This window comes from Macrosteles quadrilineatus, unplaced genomic scaffold (genome assembly GCF_028750875.1).
Source record: "Macrosteles quadrilineatus isolate MER2022 unplaced genomic scaffold, UCM_ALF_1.0 Scaffold_2__2_contigs__length_208266976, whole genome shotgun sequence".
Taxonomy (NCBI): domain Eukaryota; kingdom Metazoa; phylum Arthropoda; class Insecta; order Hemiptera; family Cicadellidae; genus Macrosteles; species Macrosteles quadrilineatus.
This window is the reverse complement of record NW_026542595.1, coordinates 37,463,689-37,476,134: the sequence shown is the minus strand read 5'-3', so window position 1 is coordinate 37,476,134 and position 12,446 is coordinate 37,463,689. Positions and strand designations below refer to the sequence as shown.

The 12,446-nt window shown below is 33.1% G+C and overlaps 1 protein-coding gene across 1 annotated transcript in view; it reads left to right on the top strand.

Annotated features, from left to right (window-relative positions):
* The window catches only part of LOC128987096 (ras-related and estrogen-regulated growth inhibitor-like), a 155,452-nt gene that overhangs the window by 11,997 nt on the left and 131,009 nt on the right, over nt 1-12,446 (top strand). The gene's annotated exons all lie outside the window — the stretch shown is intronic.

The window sequence follows — 12,446 nt, the reverse complement described above, 5'->3', positions numbered from 1 at the left end:
ACTCTTAGAGAGTGGTTAGTTTGCACTACACAATATTTGTAGCCCTAGTTTTATTGGTGAGAGCTAATCTTGTTAGTGGCTTCAGCAATGGCCAATGATTGCACTTTATAACCAGCTCTTCTACTCTCCAGCTGTTATACTATGATCTGAGTGAATACTGATGCTGCTGCTAGGTCAGCAGCGATACTGTGTCAAGACTAGTTGCGTTTAGAATCATTTTAGTTTTGCATATTTATTTTTTTGATTGTTTTACCCCCAATGCCTTGCTAGATACCATTTCGTTTGTATTCGTTGTGAGTTGTATAAGTCACGTCGCAGTTGAAGTACCCCATCACAATGGAAGAGTCATTTCGTTACACTCCACGATGCTGTACATGAAATATCATTTGCAATTATACAGCTTTAGGTTGACAATGTTACAATTCATTATTCATAAAACTATCAACTAGGTTCATCATGGTATTTTGGCTAGTTTGCTAATACACTTTGTACCGACGCACATTAACGGTAGATGTTCCGGTAACTCTTGCAGAGAGTTAAGATCAGTTTTTAATACCGGTCATTGAGTTCTCGTCGTGTGCTGACGGTTTCACGTGGTTATGTTTGACCATGGTACTGTATCTATTGGAGAGCGTTTAGTTTACTCCACTCATATCAGGTACACCAATCCCATGCAGCGTCGGCGTCGCGTGGTTACGCCCGTCATCGACCATTTCATTATAACGACTTGTAATTGCACACGTGTTGGGTTGGACGGATTGTCTCCGGTATAAAGTCATTACCCGTGTCCCGTGCGATCGCCGATCGCGCTTAATGACAATAATCTGACGACCGTTACGTTGACTGAGGCTGGTACGGCGTCGATGGATCGCTCGAGCGTGCCCGGGACCTCTCACATCACTAAGACGAGTTGGGCAGATCAACTTGTGATAAACGGTCCTTGCAGCAATGGGGTTTTTAGCTTACTCGGGCTTCATAATTTGGGATATATGTGGTATGGCTACTGAATAGATGTTCTTTACAGGAAGCTACCTCAAAAAAGATTTCATCGCCAATAAATGCAGAACTTAACTTTTTTTATAATTACCAGTGCATAAGTACTTATTTCTAAATGTTTTGCGGTTTTTTTTTCAATTATCTATATATTAATAGGCAAGCATGTTTCTTTCAAAGCTTCTTTTCTCAGCTCGTGTGCATCGCAGGGAAAATCTACGCATACTGTTAGAAAGATATTTGTCTCTAGATGTGCAAAATCCCTTTATGAATTGAAACAGGCTAAACAATAAACACAAAAAAATTATTTTAAAATAAAACAAGAAAAAAGCATGGGCCTTATAGGTCGCTATGCTAGTGACGAAATAACCACGAAATATTCACAGAAAATCAAAACAATTTAAATAAATTCCAATGAAATGTTTTATTTACATTTTGGGGTGAAAAAATATAAGTTTGCACTATACATATTTTAGGTCGAGTTTTCAGCCACGAGGCGACCACTACTCCGTTCAAACAGCCGTGGCACCTGACGGATTAGGAGACCCCATGGAAACCCTTGGGGTCTCCTAATCCCTCAAGTGCCACGGCTGTTTGAACGGAGTTTAGTTTTAAATACAAATCAGACGTAAAATATGAGTATCTGTAAATAGTACAAGTTTTTATTTACTAGAAAACAGTGTAGTTGTTTTACTGTTTCCATAAAAGCCAACCGATTAAACGAATTTTTAGTAATTTTAATAGTGTTATTCCAAAGACCCGGGGACAGAGTCCCTGGTGGATATTTAGTAACAAAATTATTGAGACAGAAACCTATAGGGCAACGAAGCAAAATAGTTAGTTCTTAGGCATATATTATTGCCTGGATTCTTCTTCAATCAGATGAACAGTTTGATACTGCATGAACAGCAAATGTACAGTCAGACATAATTTGCATGTATAAATTATTAACATATCAGTCAGACAACTTTTATGAAAGATTTTTCACAAGATATTCCTAAAAAAAAAAGCTTTAAGACGTTTAAATATTATTTACACGTATTGAAGGATGAAAATTTGACTATTTCAAAATACTTTGACAATTCAAAAATGTAAATTAATGCCACCGAAGATAATTTAATGCTTTTTGACTCGTTAAACTCTACAATTACTATTCAGGTAAAATAAAACTTGATTACTAAGCAAACTGTTAATATAAATTTAAATTCTAAAACCATAAAAGTTAGATTTTTCGTAAACAGTTTAGTCTTAGTAAATTTATTTGTGAACTGTTTGGACATCTGGATTTATGGATACTTGTCATGTTTTTTTTCTACAGTAGGCTACTAGCCTTTGCAGCTAAACTATGAACTTTGCCATTAACTATTATTTTACTTTTTAGTACTATTAATGCTAGGAATATGGTTGATTTTACAGTCGATACAACAGGACATGACAATATATACAAATGATTTAATATTACTTAGTTTAATTGAATCCCCTCCTTCTAAGCCTAAAAAATCCATTACTAAATATTCATAAGATTATACTAATTTTTATGATGGAGTTGGCATTAAATGTTAAACAACCCACGTTCTTCCTTATGTCACAATGCCAAATAAACTTTGTATAATACTTAGTCACGCATTCCAAAAAAGAAGGATAGAAAGTAAAAGCCAACAACAGCTATATTTTGTCGGATTACTTTCAAGCGTTCTCTTAAATCCGGACAGTAAAGAGACAATAAAAAGGTCAAGTAACGTGAGAAACCAAGTTGGGTCGAAGTGTGCCGATCAGTTCCGGAAGTACACGAAGTCGACCAGCGACGGCGCCAAGCCGCTTGTTTCATTTACATAGGCGCAGTTTACCCGTTCATTATAGCTCGAGAATGGCCAATAGAATCATGTCAAGACCGACGCCTTGTGCTCATTTTAATTATATGTAATAACCATTTGAGTTATTGGTCCATGGAAGTAGCGGAATAATTGCGACGATTACATCTCCGGACTCCAAATCAATTGGTTTCCTAATCGGACAGTTGCTAATGTGAGGGCACTCGCCTGGCTGAGGTGCCTGACCTTACCTCTACTGGTGCATGCAGGGAGGTGCATAAGGTGGAGGTATACGATATCGATGTCAGTTTTAATCATGCACCATTATTTATTATTATACTTGACACAAGTCGGATTTAATCGATTATTTAGCAGTAAGTTACAGTATATTATTTTTATTATAACTTTTACACGCTTATACATGAAATTCTCTCAAACTGATGATATTTTAAATTTTTTGCATCAATTAAACTTACATCAGTGCAATTCACAATGCGCTAAATTACAAAAATGATTTATAATTTTAAGCTCAATTTTAAAACAAAAATGTACTTAAACTAATCAAACACTCAGAAGGTATACTAAGAATGAACATGATTGTAAAGTGGCAACTGTTTTTGTAAATGAGGTGGAAGATATGATAAGATTATAAGTATTACTATAAAAAGGAATCTATATTGTTCTTTAAAAAAACTTAAATTTAATTCTAGGGAATTTAAAAAAAAAATTAAAAAGGTTTAAAGGATTTCAAAAGATTTCGATGAGTTTTCCGTGAAAAATGCTTTCTTTCTTGGTTATTGTACGGAGTAGCCTAACCTTCTATTTTGGTGTTTGAAAATGCCAATTAACTCTCAACAGTAATAATTCCATTTGTACTGGCTCTGCATATATAATAGATCCACGATTTCGTTTGTAATTTTATTAGCTAAAATTTTCGCTCTCAGCATGTTTTTCAATAAAAAAGCGTAGTATAATTCGCTAAATTTCGTCTGAAAACGAGGTTTTTGCCTGAAAACCTACAATTTCACTAGTGAAAAGTCGAAAGGTATCGATTGTCTTTAAAAAAAATATATACAACAAAAATTCCTTCTAGAATTAGTTGGTCGAATGATTTTACTTATTTTTAATGAACAGATTTTCTCCCTTTAGAAGGGATGCCATCCACCGCTAGGGAAAAAGCAAACCCGCAACAGGGTAGACTTTTTAATGGAAGATATTTTGAAACGAAATCCAAATTTTTATGAAAATCTGTGCTTTTTGGTGCATAGTTTATACTTGTTTACCTTCATTGACTAGACTATACAGTATAAAGGGTGTATAAAATCAAACTTGCCAGTAATTCCAGAATGAAATTTCCGATAACTTATAATGCCATTTACTAACCGCTGTGTTAACTAAGTTTATTGGGTCCTTCTGAAGGTATAAATTCAGATCCTGTTGTACTAGATATTTGATCCAGTTGATCAGGCTGGTGTTTGAGAGATTGGGATTGTTGGCATTTCAATATTTGAACCTCGCGATAACATCTATTGCCACACGCTCACGCCTTATTGCAGTATCACTTGCAAACAGCTGATTACATTACAGTACGTCAGACTAGGTTAATTGAAAACAAGATTGGATAGAATCTGCTACTGTAAGTCAACAGTTTAATTGGGCTTACTGTCTAGACCGGTATTGGATGTTGTGATCTTTCTACATTTAACCTATAAAATCAATGGTCAACACTAATACAACGAGTTTTTAGCCAATTAAATTTTTTTGAATGTAGTTTCTGCCACAGTTTACTTTTTGTAAGTGCATGTGTAATACTTAATAATTGTATTTTTGCAATAAATTGATTTGATCTACATACATAATATTTCTTTATATCTGATATTACAACCTATTTATTTATTGATTTCTGCTACTTTAGAGTAGTATTTTCTTTTTTACTATTTGTGTCTGCTATACCGTACATATTTGTTTATTTTTAACCATTTAGTATTCTTAATTGCTAATTAATTCACTATTCTCTATTGTGTTATTTCTATTGTCTTCATAATTCGCTAATATTTATTATTATTCCACCAAAAATTTTTAATTTATGTGTACAATGTCTATGTACAAATTGTGTCATTTTGCCATTTTCTTTCTTAATAGAATCCGACCAGAAATTATATCAAAAGAAACGCAGTCCAAGATTAAGCGACAACATTTAAAAACACCAGGTTGCTTTTATATAAGTCGAGACTAAAAAATAATCATATTTATTTGCAAAACAAACTTAGTGTGTAATCAAACATTAACAACCTGGTCCTAAAGGGCAGAACAGTTAGTTGTATATTTAAATTATAAACAATACGACCGTACAATGTTTGATGTTTGTTCATATAAATACTTACCTCTTGTGTGATTTAAATAACAGAAAATCATTCAACACAAATGAATGAGAGTCAAATGACCTCGCAAGCCACCGGTTTTGGCGGTTTTATACCACAACGCGATGCGAAATTTCTCTTTCAGCGGACTGGAATTTCACCAAGGCTTGATTACGAAATATTTTAATTAGTTAATTTACGAGCTAAAGTATGCTAATGACAGTGGCACGTCCGCTCGCGATGTAAGTGGCTAACTGACGTGTGTAATAGCCTCTCTCAGACTGATATCTTGTGTGTTTTATTAACTCATGAATGTAAATATGACTAATTAAAGTAAAACCAATCAAATGAAGTATTTACAACTAAATCTAGAATCTTGAGTTGTTTACAGAGTATAATTAATTTAACTGTAAGTAATAAAAAATAATTTAATTTAACTGTTAGTATTACAAATTAATTTATTTCTATGGTACATAACAAAATGTCGTGTAGAGGTTGGTTATATACGAACTATATTGTCTTTCAATTCAATAAATTTTGGGTGAGAATTTCAAGGATATAAAAACGTCTTGGCATAGAATGTAATTGAAGAAAATTTCTTGGGGTTGGCTTTGAGTAAAAGAGTAAATGAGTTGTAGCTATCAATGTTCAGCTAACTCACCTTTTTTGGAAAAATCTCTTGTACCTATTAAAGAGAAAAGAAAATATCAAACAAAATAAAATAACATATGGAAATTCATACTTCGTTTTCTTATTAAGTTTAGTTTAAAGTATTTTAAAATCGTACAAAGTAAAGGGGACAAGGCAAAAGACGTGTGGAGTATTAGTTTACAGTACCAAATTTATGATGATGCATACATTTTTAGCCATACAATTCGTTAACACAGATATACAAATTTATTAGAAAATTTAAGGATTAAAATTAACGAACTCAGCAAAGGAACTTCTTCGTTATGTTATAGCCAAATAAATAGTAAATCTATACTTATTTAATACGCAAGCAGGTTTTTTGTGACAATTACTCCTCCGAAACTACTGAACCAATTGGCATGTTTTTGGTGTCATTGGAACGAGCGTAACGTGAAGTTGTGCAGGAAACTTTCTTTTTAGGGAAATAATTAGAGAGTGAGGCCCTGGGACCCTTTAAAGTTTCGTATCTCTCCATAAGATTAACATGGGAAACAAAAATTGTTATGAAAATCCAGCTGTTGTTAGAAATTAAAAGTGTGAAGAAGAACATAGGTTAATTGTAAACAGTAAATAAGTTTGCTAATTTAACAGTTTGCTACAAACATTTACTGACTTGGTTGAAATGAAATATTTACTATTTGAATTTGGGTTGGCGTAAATATTAAAATGGAAAAAGCGAGAGGGCCTGGATAGATTTATATACTAAAAAGAAAACTGAATTAACACTGTGCTGCATTTCTTAGTAATCATTTAAAGAGCCGATTTGCAAACTATGGAGACATAGGAAAGTCATAAAACACCACCAAGGAGAAGAAATAGAAATAATGTTTTTTTTTTTAAATTTATAATCGGACATGGACAATCTAATGTGGCTATGAGTAAGGCTATTATTTGTAAAAAACACTAAAAAACAAGATCAGCTTTTGAAAAATGATAAGATATTTACAAGAAATGTTGATTATATTTATCTGTTATGTACATCTTGAGTATTTTCATACTCTTTGAGTCGAATCTTTTAAAGTAATCAGAAATTATGAATGTTTTTCGTTTTAAAATAACGCCTGTAATACTTAGCAATTGCTCGAATTAGAGCAACAGGGACACTAGTTAATATAAATCCAGTATAGGTACAAAAATTAACGATAGTTTTATTACACATGTTATTAACGACTCGTAGCCATTATTTTTTATTATTAAAGATTATCGTTTACTGAACTATAAATAATAAATTGTACTTATGAGACAAATTATCGTAAATTTTATTTAGAAACTGGAAAATAAAATGTATCAACCAATCAACGAATTATTGGAAAAAAAATCCAATTTAACGTTGTAATAATGCAAATTTAAACAATATTTGTTGCAATTTTTAAGTTCGTCAATTGTTGAGAAATTTAGGATGGCTGGTAACTATTGAATTTAATTTATTTTAATTCCGTCATTGTAGGTTTGTGCAAGTTTATGTCTGATTCAAGCTAACCGTTCCAGTAATGTGCATTTAGTACAATAGCAAAGCATTCCTAGTCCAAGTCAGGTGCAGTAACGTCATTGAATGACGTGACTACTACTGCATCGATAGCAAGGAAGATACAAAATAGTTTTAATCGTAATTGTAACAGTAAAAGCAGTGTTACTGAAGATAGAGATGACTTGCTTGAGGAAGATGAATGTATCGCTATCCTGTCAATTACATAGCTCACTTATAATAAGTATAATTTACAGGGATGCTCGTAGACAGCGGTCTTCTCTACTCAGTTGTGATCAGTTCAGTTGTTTGACCGGCCTTCTCTCACTGATTGTTATACAACGCGTCAGTTCCATTCTTCCATAGCTACCTTTTATATTAATTGACCATGACTGATAAACTTTCACTGACCTACAACGGTATTAATTTCTCTTAGAGAGAGACTCATCTCTAGTTCCATTATTTGGTCCTTGTGTGGTGAATAATCAAAATTAACAATTACTTTTCAATTTATGATGGTCCGCTATGAGATGGTATAGATTTCAGACATAACTTAGATGTATTATTTGAAAAGTACTCTCAAAATATTTGTTGTGTTTTTTAATCTTGAAACTGGTTCTAAACGTATAAAAATTGGACGGTTATAAAATCATTTTAGGTCTAATCAAAATATGAATATTTTATCAGAACATTAGTTAAGATTGTTAATTTTACAACAAATGGTGAGTTATTTATCAAACGGTCCCTAGGACTATTTGACATTACGTATACTTAGGAATTTAATGTAAATGGTTCAGTAATGACTGGTAGGGCCGATGAATAAGCTTTTTAATATACATTGGAATAACGAAAAATGCTAGTTTAACTACTTATGTATGATATTCTAAAATTTATTATAATTTATTTACTAATACATTAGTGTTTAATGAATTAGAGTGAAGTATGCCAGTACCAAAATTCTTGATCGGTGTCCTATAACACAACTGGGTAATACTTACTCCATTACAATACTATTCTTTGTTAAACAACTCATTATATTTTCTATAATGTAAACATAAACGTGTAATATTGTACAGTTTATTTCAGAAATCACCAACATATTCCAACACCTAACAACCACAAGCTGTTACACACGGTAGACTGATGATTGTTTGTCCAAGGGCAGGTTGTTGTGTGGTTGTGTGGTTGTGCGGTGAGACAGCTGTGGTTGTCTGGAGATGTAGCGAGATAGGACCGCAGTTGGACAGGTCAGTTATCTTCCGTCAACATGATCGGGCGATCTATCACAATATATCAGGTTACTTCGTATCACAGACAACTCGGGGCAAACAGTTCTAGTCTTTGTTATAAGCCAAGAGATGAGTTTTGAAAATATAATCTATAACTTGATACTTGGGTTATTAATTAACTAAACAATTTTGTGACTCATTTACTTAAGTTTTTATTGCACATGTTTTATAAAGCATTTTTAGCTATAATACTTTTATTTAGCTCTTTTATGCCTGGTGGCCGTGAAACGTATCAATCAAAGCAAGCAGTTAGCCAGTAGGCTACCAACACGTGTAAGGTGTATGATAATAATGTTAAATGGCACATTTGAGACGCAAACCCACGACATCACTAAATTGGTTTTACAGTTTTCCCAATACTAAATAAGCCACTAACTTACCAAGAACCCAAAATTCAAATTTCTTTATTACTCAAAGCTGTAAGTTTGTTTAAGAGGGTTAAACCAAAAACAAAGCTTTCTTTTAAAACTGTTTAAGAAACCCTGTAGCGACGAGGTGAAGGCATAACGGATATTTTCATCTAGAAGGTACTTCCATTGCTGCGGTGTTTTTACAAACTGAAAACAATAAATTAGAGTTGTAAGGAAACAAATGTAAACATCTAATACTAGAAATCCTCGATATAAATTTATGTGAAAGTGAAAATAATACTCAGCACTTACCGTGATGATTTTATCGGTAAAAGTTGATCCATAAATGCAGTGGTGCATTCATTCGTTGTCGGATGCGTGTGAAACACTAATTGAAAGTTGAGCGGTTCGTTTCTCTCACTTTTACTGCTGCAGACGTGAGAACCGGAGTATTACTCTGTTTAGGGTAATTTGTTGAATGATTGGTCGGCTTTATTGAAGACTCGTGTTAACCCCAACTAACTATGTTTAGCGCCAAATTATGTCCCGACCCTCCACTTAACACTTTCCCATAACTAATGTACAGTTTAAGATCAATCGTTCGGAACCAATCGTGCTCAGTTGGGATTATTGATTGTGTTTATAGTAATTGGATAAATTTATAGTTTTTGTGTCGAATCAGTATTCGTAATGGATCCATTAAAATTGTATGTACGTGTAAGTAAACAAGAAATATCCTAGATAAAGATCTTATAAGTATGAAAAGTACATATTTCAATGTTTTATTCTAAATGAATATTGCACGTATTTAATGTTACTAGTGTCCCTGTTGCTCTAATTCGAGCAATTGCTAAGTATTACAGGCGTTATTTTAAAACGAAAAACAGTCATAATTTCTGATTACTTTAAAAGATTCGACTCAAAGAGTATGAAAATACGCCTCAAACATGGTGAAAAGAGCTTCTCTGTCATAGAAGAAAACGATTTTACTTTAAACACAGTCATATTGATAGTACGTATTGCATATAAGTTTAGAAACTACTAGCTGAACCCGGCAGACGTTGTCTTGCCTTTGACTATTTATAATTTAAGTACCGTAATGTTTAATTGTCTTATTGTATATGAAGTGCTTATAACTAAATTAAAATACGTACGACAACTAATGAAACACATATAGTACAAAGGATAACCGATTCTTTATTATTGCTCTTATATTAACGCTAGGTTATGCTAGCTTATTATTAATGGTTATTTTTATTCATGGTTATTAATGACAGTATTTTCAAGATGATCTCATTCGTATGGCTCAATCACGTCCTGGTTGAAGTTCGTTCGGTACGCTCACTCACCTTTAGGTTGGAGCTCGTTCGCTACGCTCACTCACCTTTGGGTTGGAGCTCGTTCGCTGCGCTCACTTGCCTTCAGGTTAGCTCATTGGCTACGCTCACTTGCCTTCAGGTTAACTCGTTCACTACGCTAACTCGCCTCCAGGTTGAAGTTCGTTCGCTATGCTCACTCACCTTTTGGTTACAAATTAGCTGTTGTCATAAATGTAAAAGAAATAATAGTGCTGCACCCTGTTGGTAATCCTTGTAACTTTAATGCTATTGAACATCATAGAACAGAAGCAACTTGTTTAATTGAAACAGCTGTTAAGATTCATTAATTCCATTTCTCATAAGGTTAACATGGGAAACTCCAGAGCCACTGGGGCGGAGCCGATTGGACGGATCACGAAATTGATGGTGTATAAACCTATTCCATGACATTCTACACGTATGTACCAAGTTTCGTGGCAATCGGTTCAGCGGTGTCTGAGTTTATCACTGCCAAATATACAAACATCCTCTTTTATACTTATAGATTAATCTCATTAAACATTATAGCCTGAAAAAGTTAGCAGAGGTATTACAAAATTGTAAATTTTTTTTTCTCTGCCTTGCATAGCTTGCAGCATGTAGTTTTTATTTTTTTTTTCATTTTTAGTATGCATGCATTGCTTTGCATGTTTTGTATTGAGTGAGATCCTGCATGTGTTCATTTCAGCTTTTAATCTTGTTTGTCAAGAGTGCAAGAAGAAGTTTGGCATGTTTATTTATTTATTTTTTATTGATATTGTTTGACGTAGCCTATTGTTTGTATGTAACTGAATGGCCAATAAAATCATTTGAAAAGTGGATATTTGGAAGCTGGGAAATAACTTAAGAATTATTAGACCGAGCCTACTAACAAATGCTAGTAACATCTTAATTATTGGAGTTAGTATTTATTGAACTCAATTATTGATGTTGATCAGTATTATCTAGGAGTTTTTTTGTAATTTACCAATTAAATTAATAATTTCATGTAAATAATATAATTGTTAAATTAATTGTTTATTAATTTGTTGTTGTTGTTTTATTGTTTAATTTAATTAAACATTAAAAAAATCTTTATACTCAAAATTATTGTAAAAACTACGCATACCATTCAAAGTTTTACATAATCTGTTATACAATGTTTTGCTAAAGACAATCTGAATTGTACCTTTGGAAACGATATATTAACCTAAATGCCACTAATAAACGTTAACTATGAAATAAACAAGGGGTTCATATGGGTTTTAATCTGTTTTAATATCGATATTGCCCTTAAGCAACAAACAATAGTGTTTTATACATTTCATTTTGTTTACAATCGTGTCAAATAACTTCTTCATCAGCATTGTACGTGTTATTAAATTTACGAAATGTAAATAAAAGAAACGTCAAATAACACTTAAAACATATATTCACGCTTATACTGCTACTCACAAGACGGTAAATATACACAAAAAATGGTAAGTGGAGATCGATTTCGATTGGACACTCCAATCATCATTAGACCCAATAGGCGATAGTCAATCGAAATCGATCACCACTTACCATTTTTTGTGTATACTTACCGTCTTGTGAGTAACAGTATACGCGTAAATATATGTCTTAAGTGTTATTAGACGTTTCTTTTATTTACTTTCCGTAATCGTGTCAAAATAATTATTTGGTGAGTTTTACGGTATTTTAATTCAATTACAATTTTTAAGTATCACACCAGTGATGGGCATTGAATCGGTTTTAAGCATCGGGTTGGTGATATTTTTAGTGGTTAGCGACTCAGACTTGGGTGCGGGAAGGACAGTTTAGGTCTCCAGAAATTCCCGAGCGTTTTAGAAGGTTGGATCCACGGCAAATCATAATTTTAATTTCTCTAACAAAGACGCTTAACGTAAATAATCTAATAGAATTAAAAAGTGTAGGTCCTGTAGTGAGATTAATTATTTCTTACCATCATGAAACAAGCGTTCAACACTTTTTTTCGCTTTATAGCTGAAGTGCTCGTATAAACGAATTTTTAATGAAGGCAAGTGGACAATTGATGAACTGGATGATCATTGTTGTGGAGGTCCCATGACAATGCTGAGTCAACGACACAGCTTGCCCGCGACCTTGTCCTACTTCACCTCACTATAC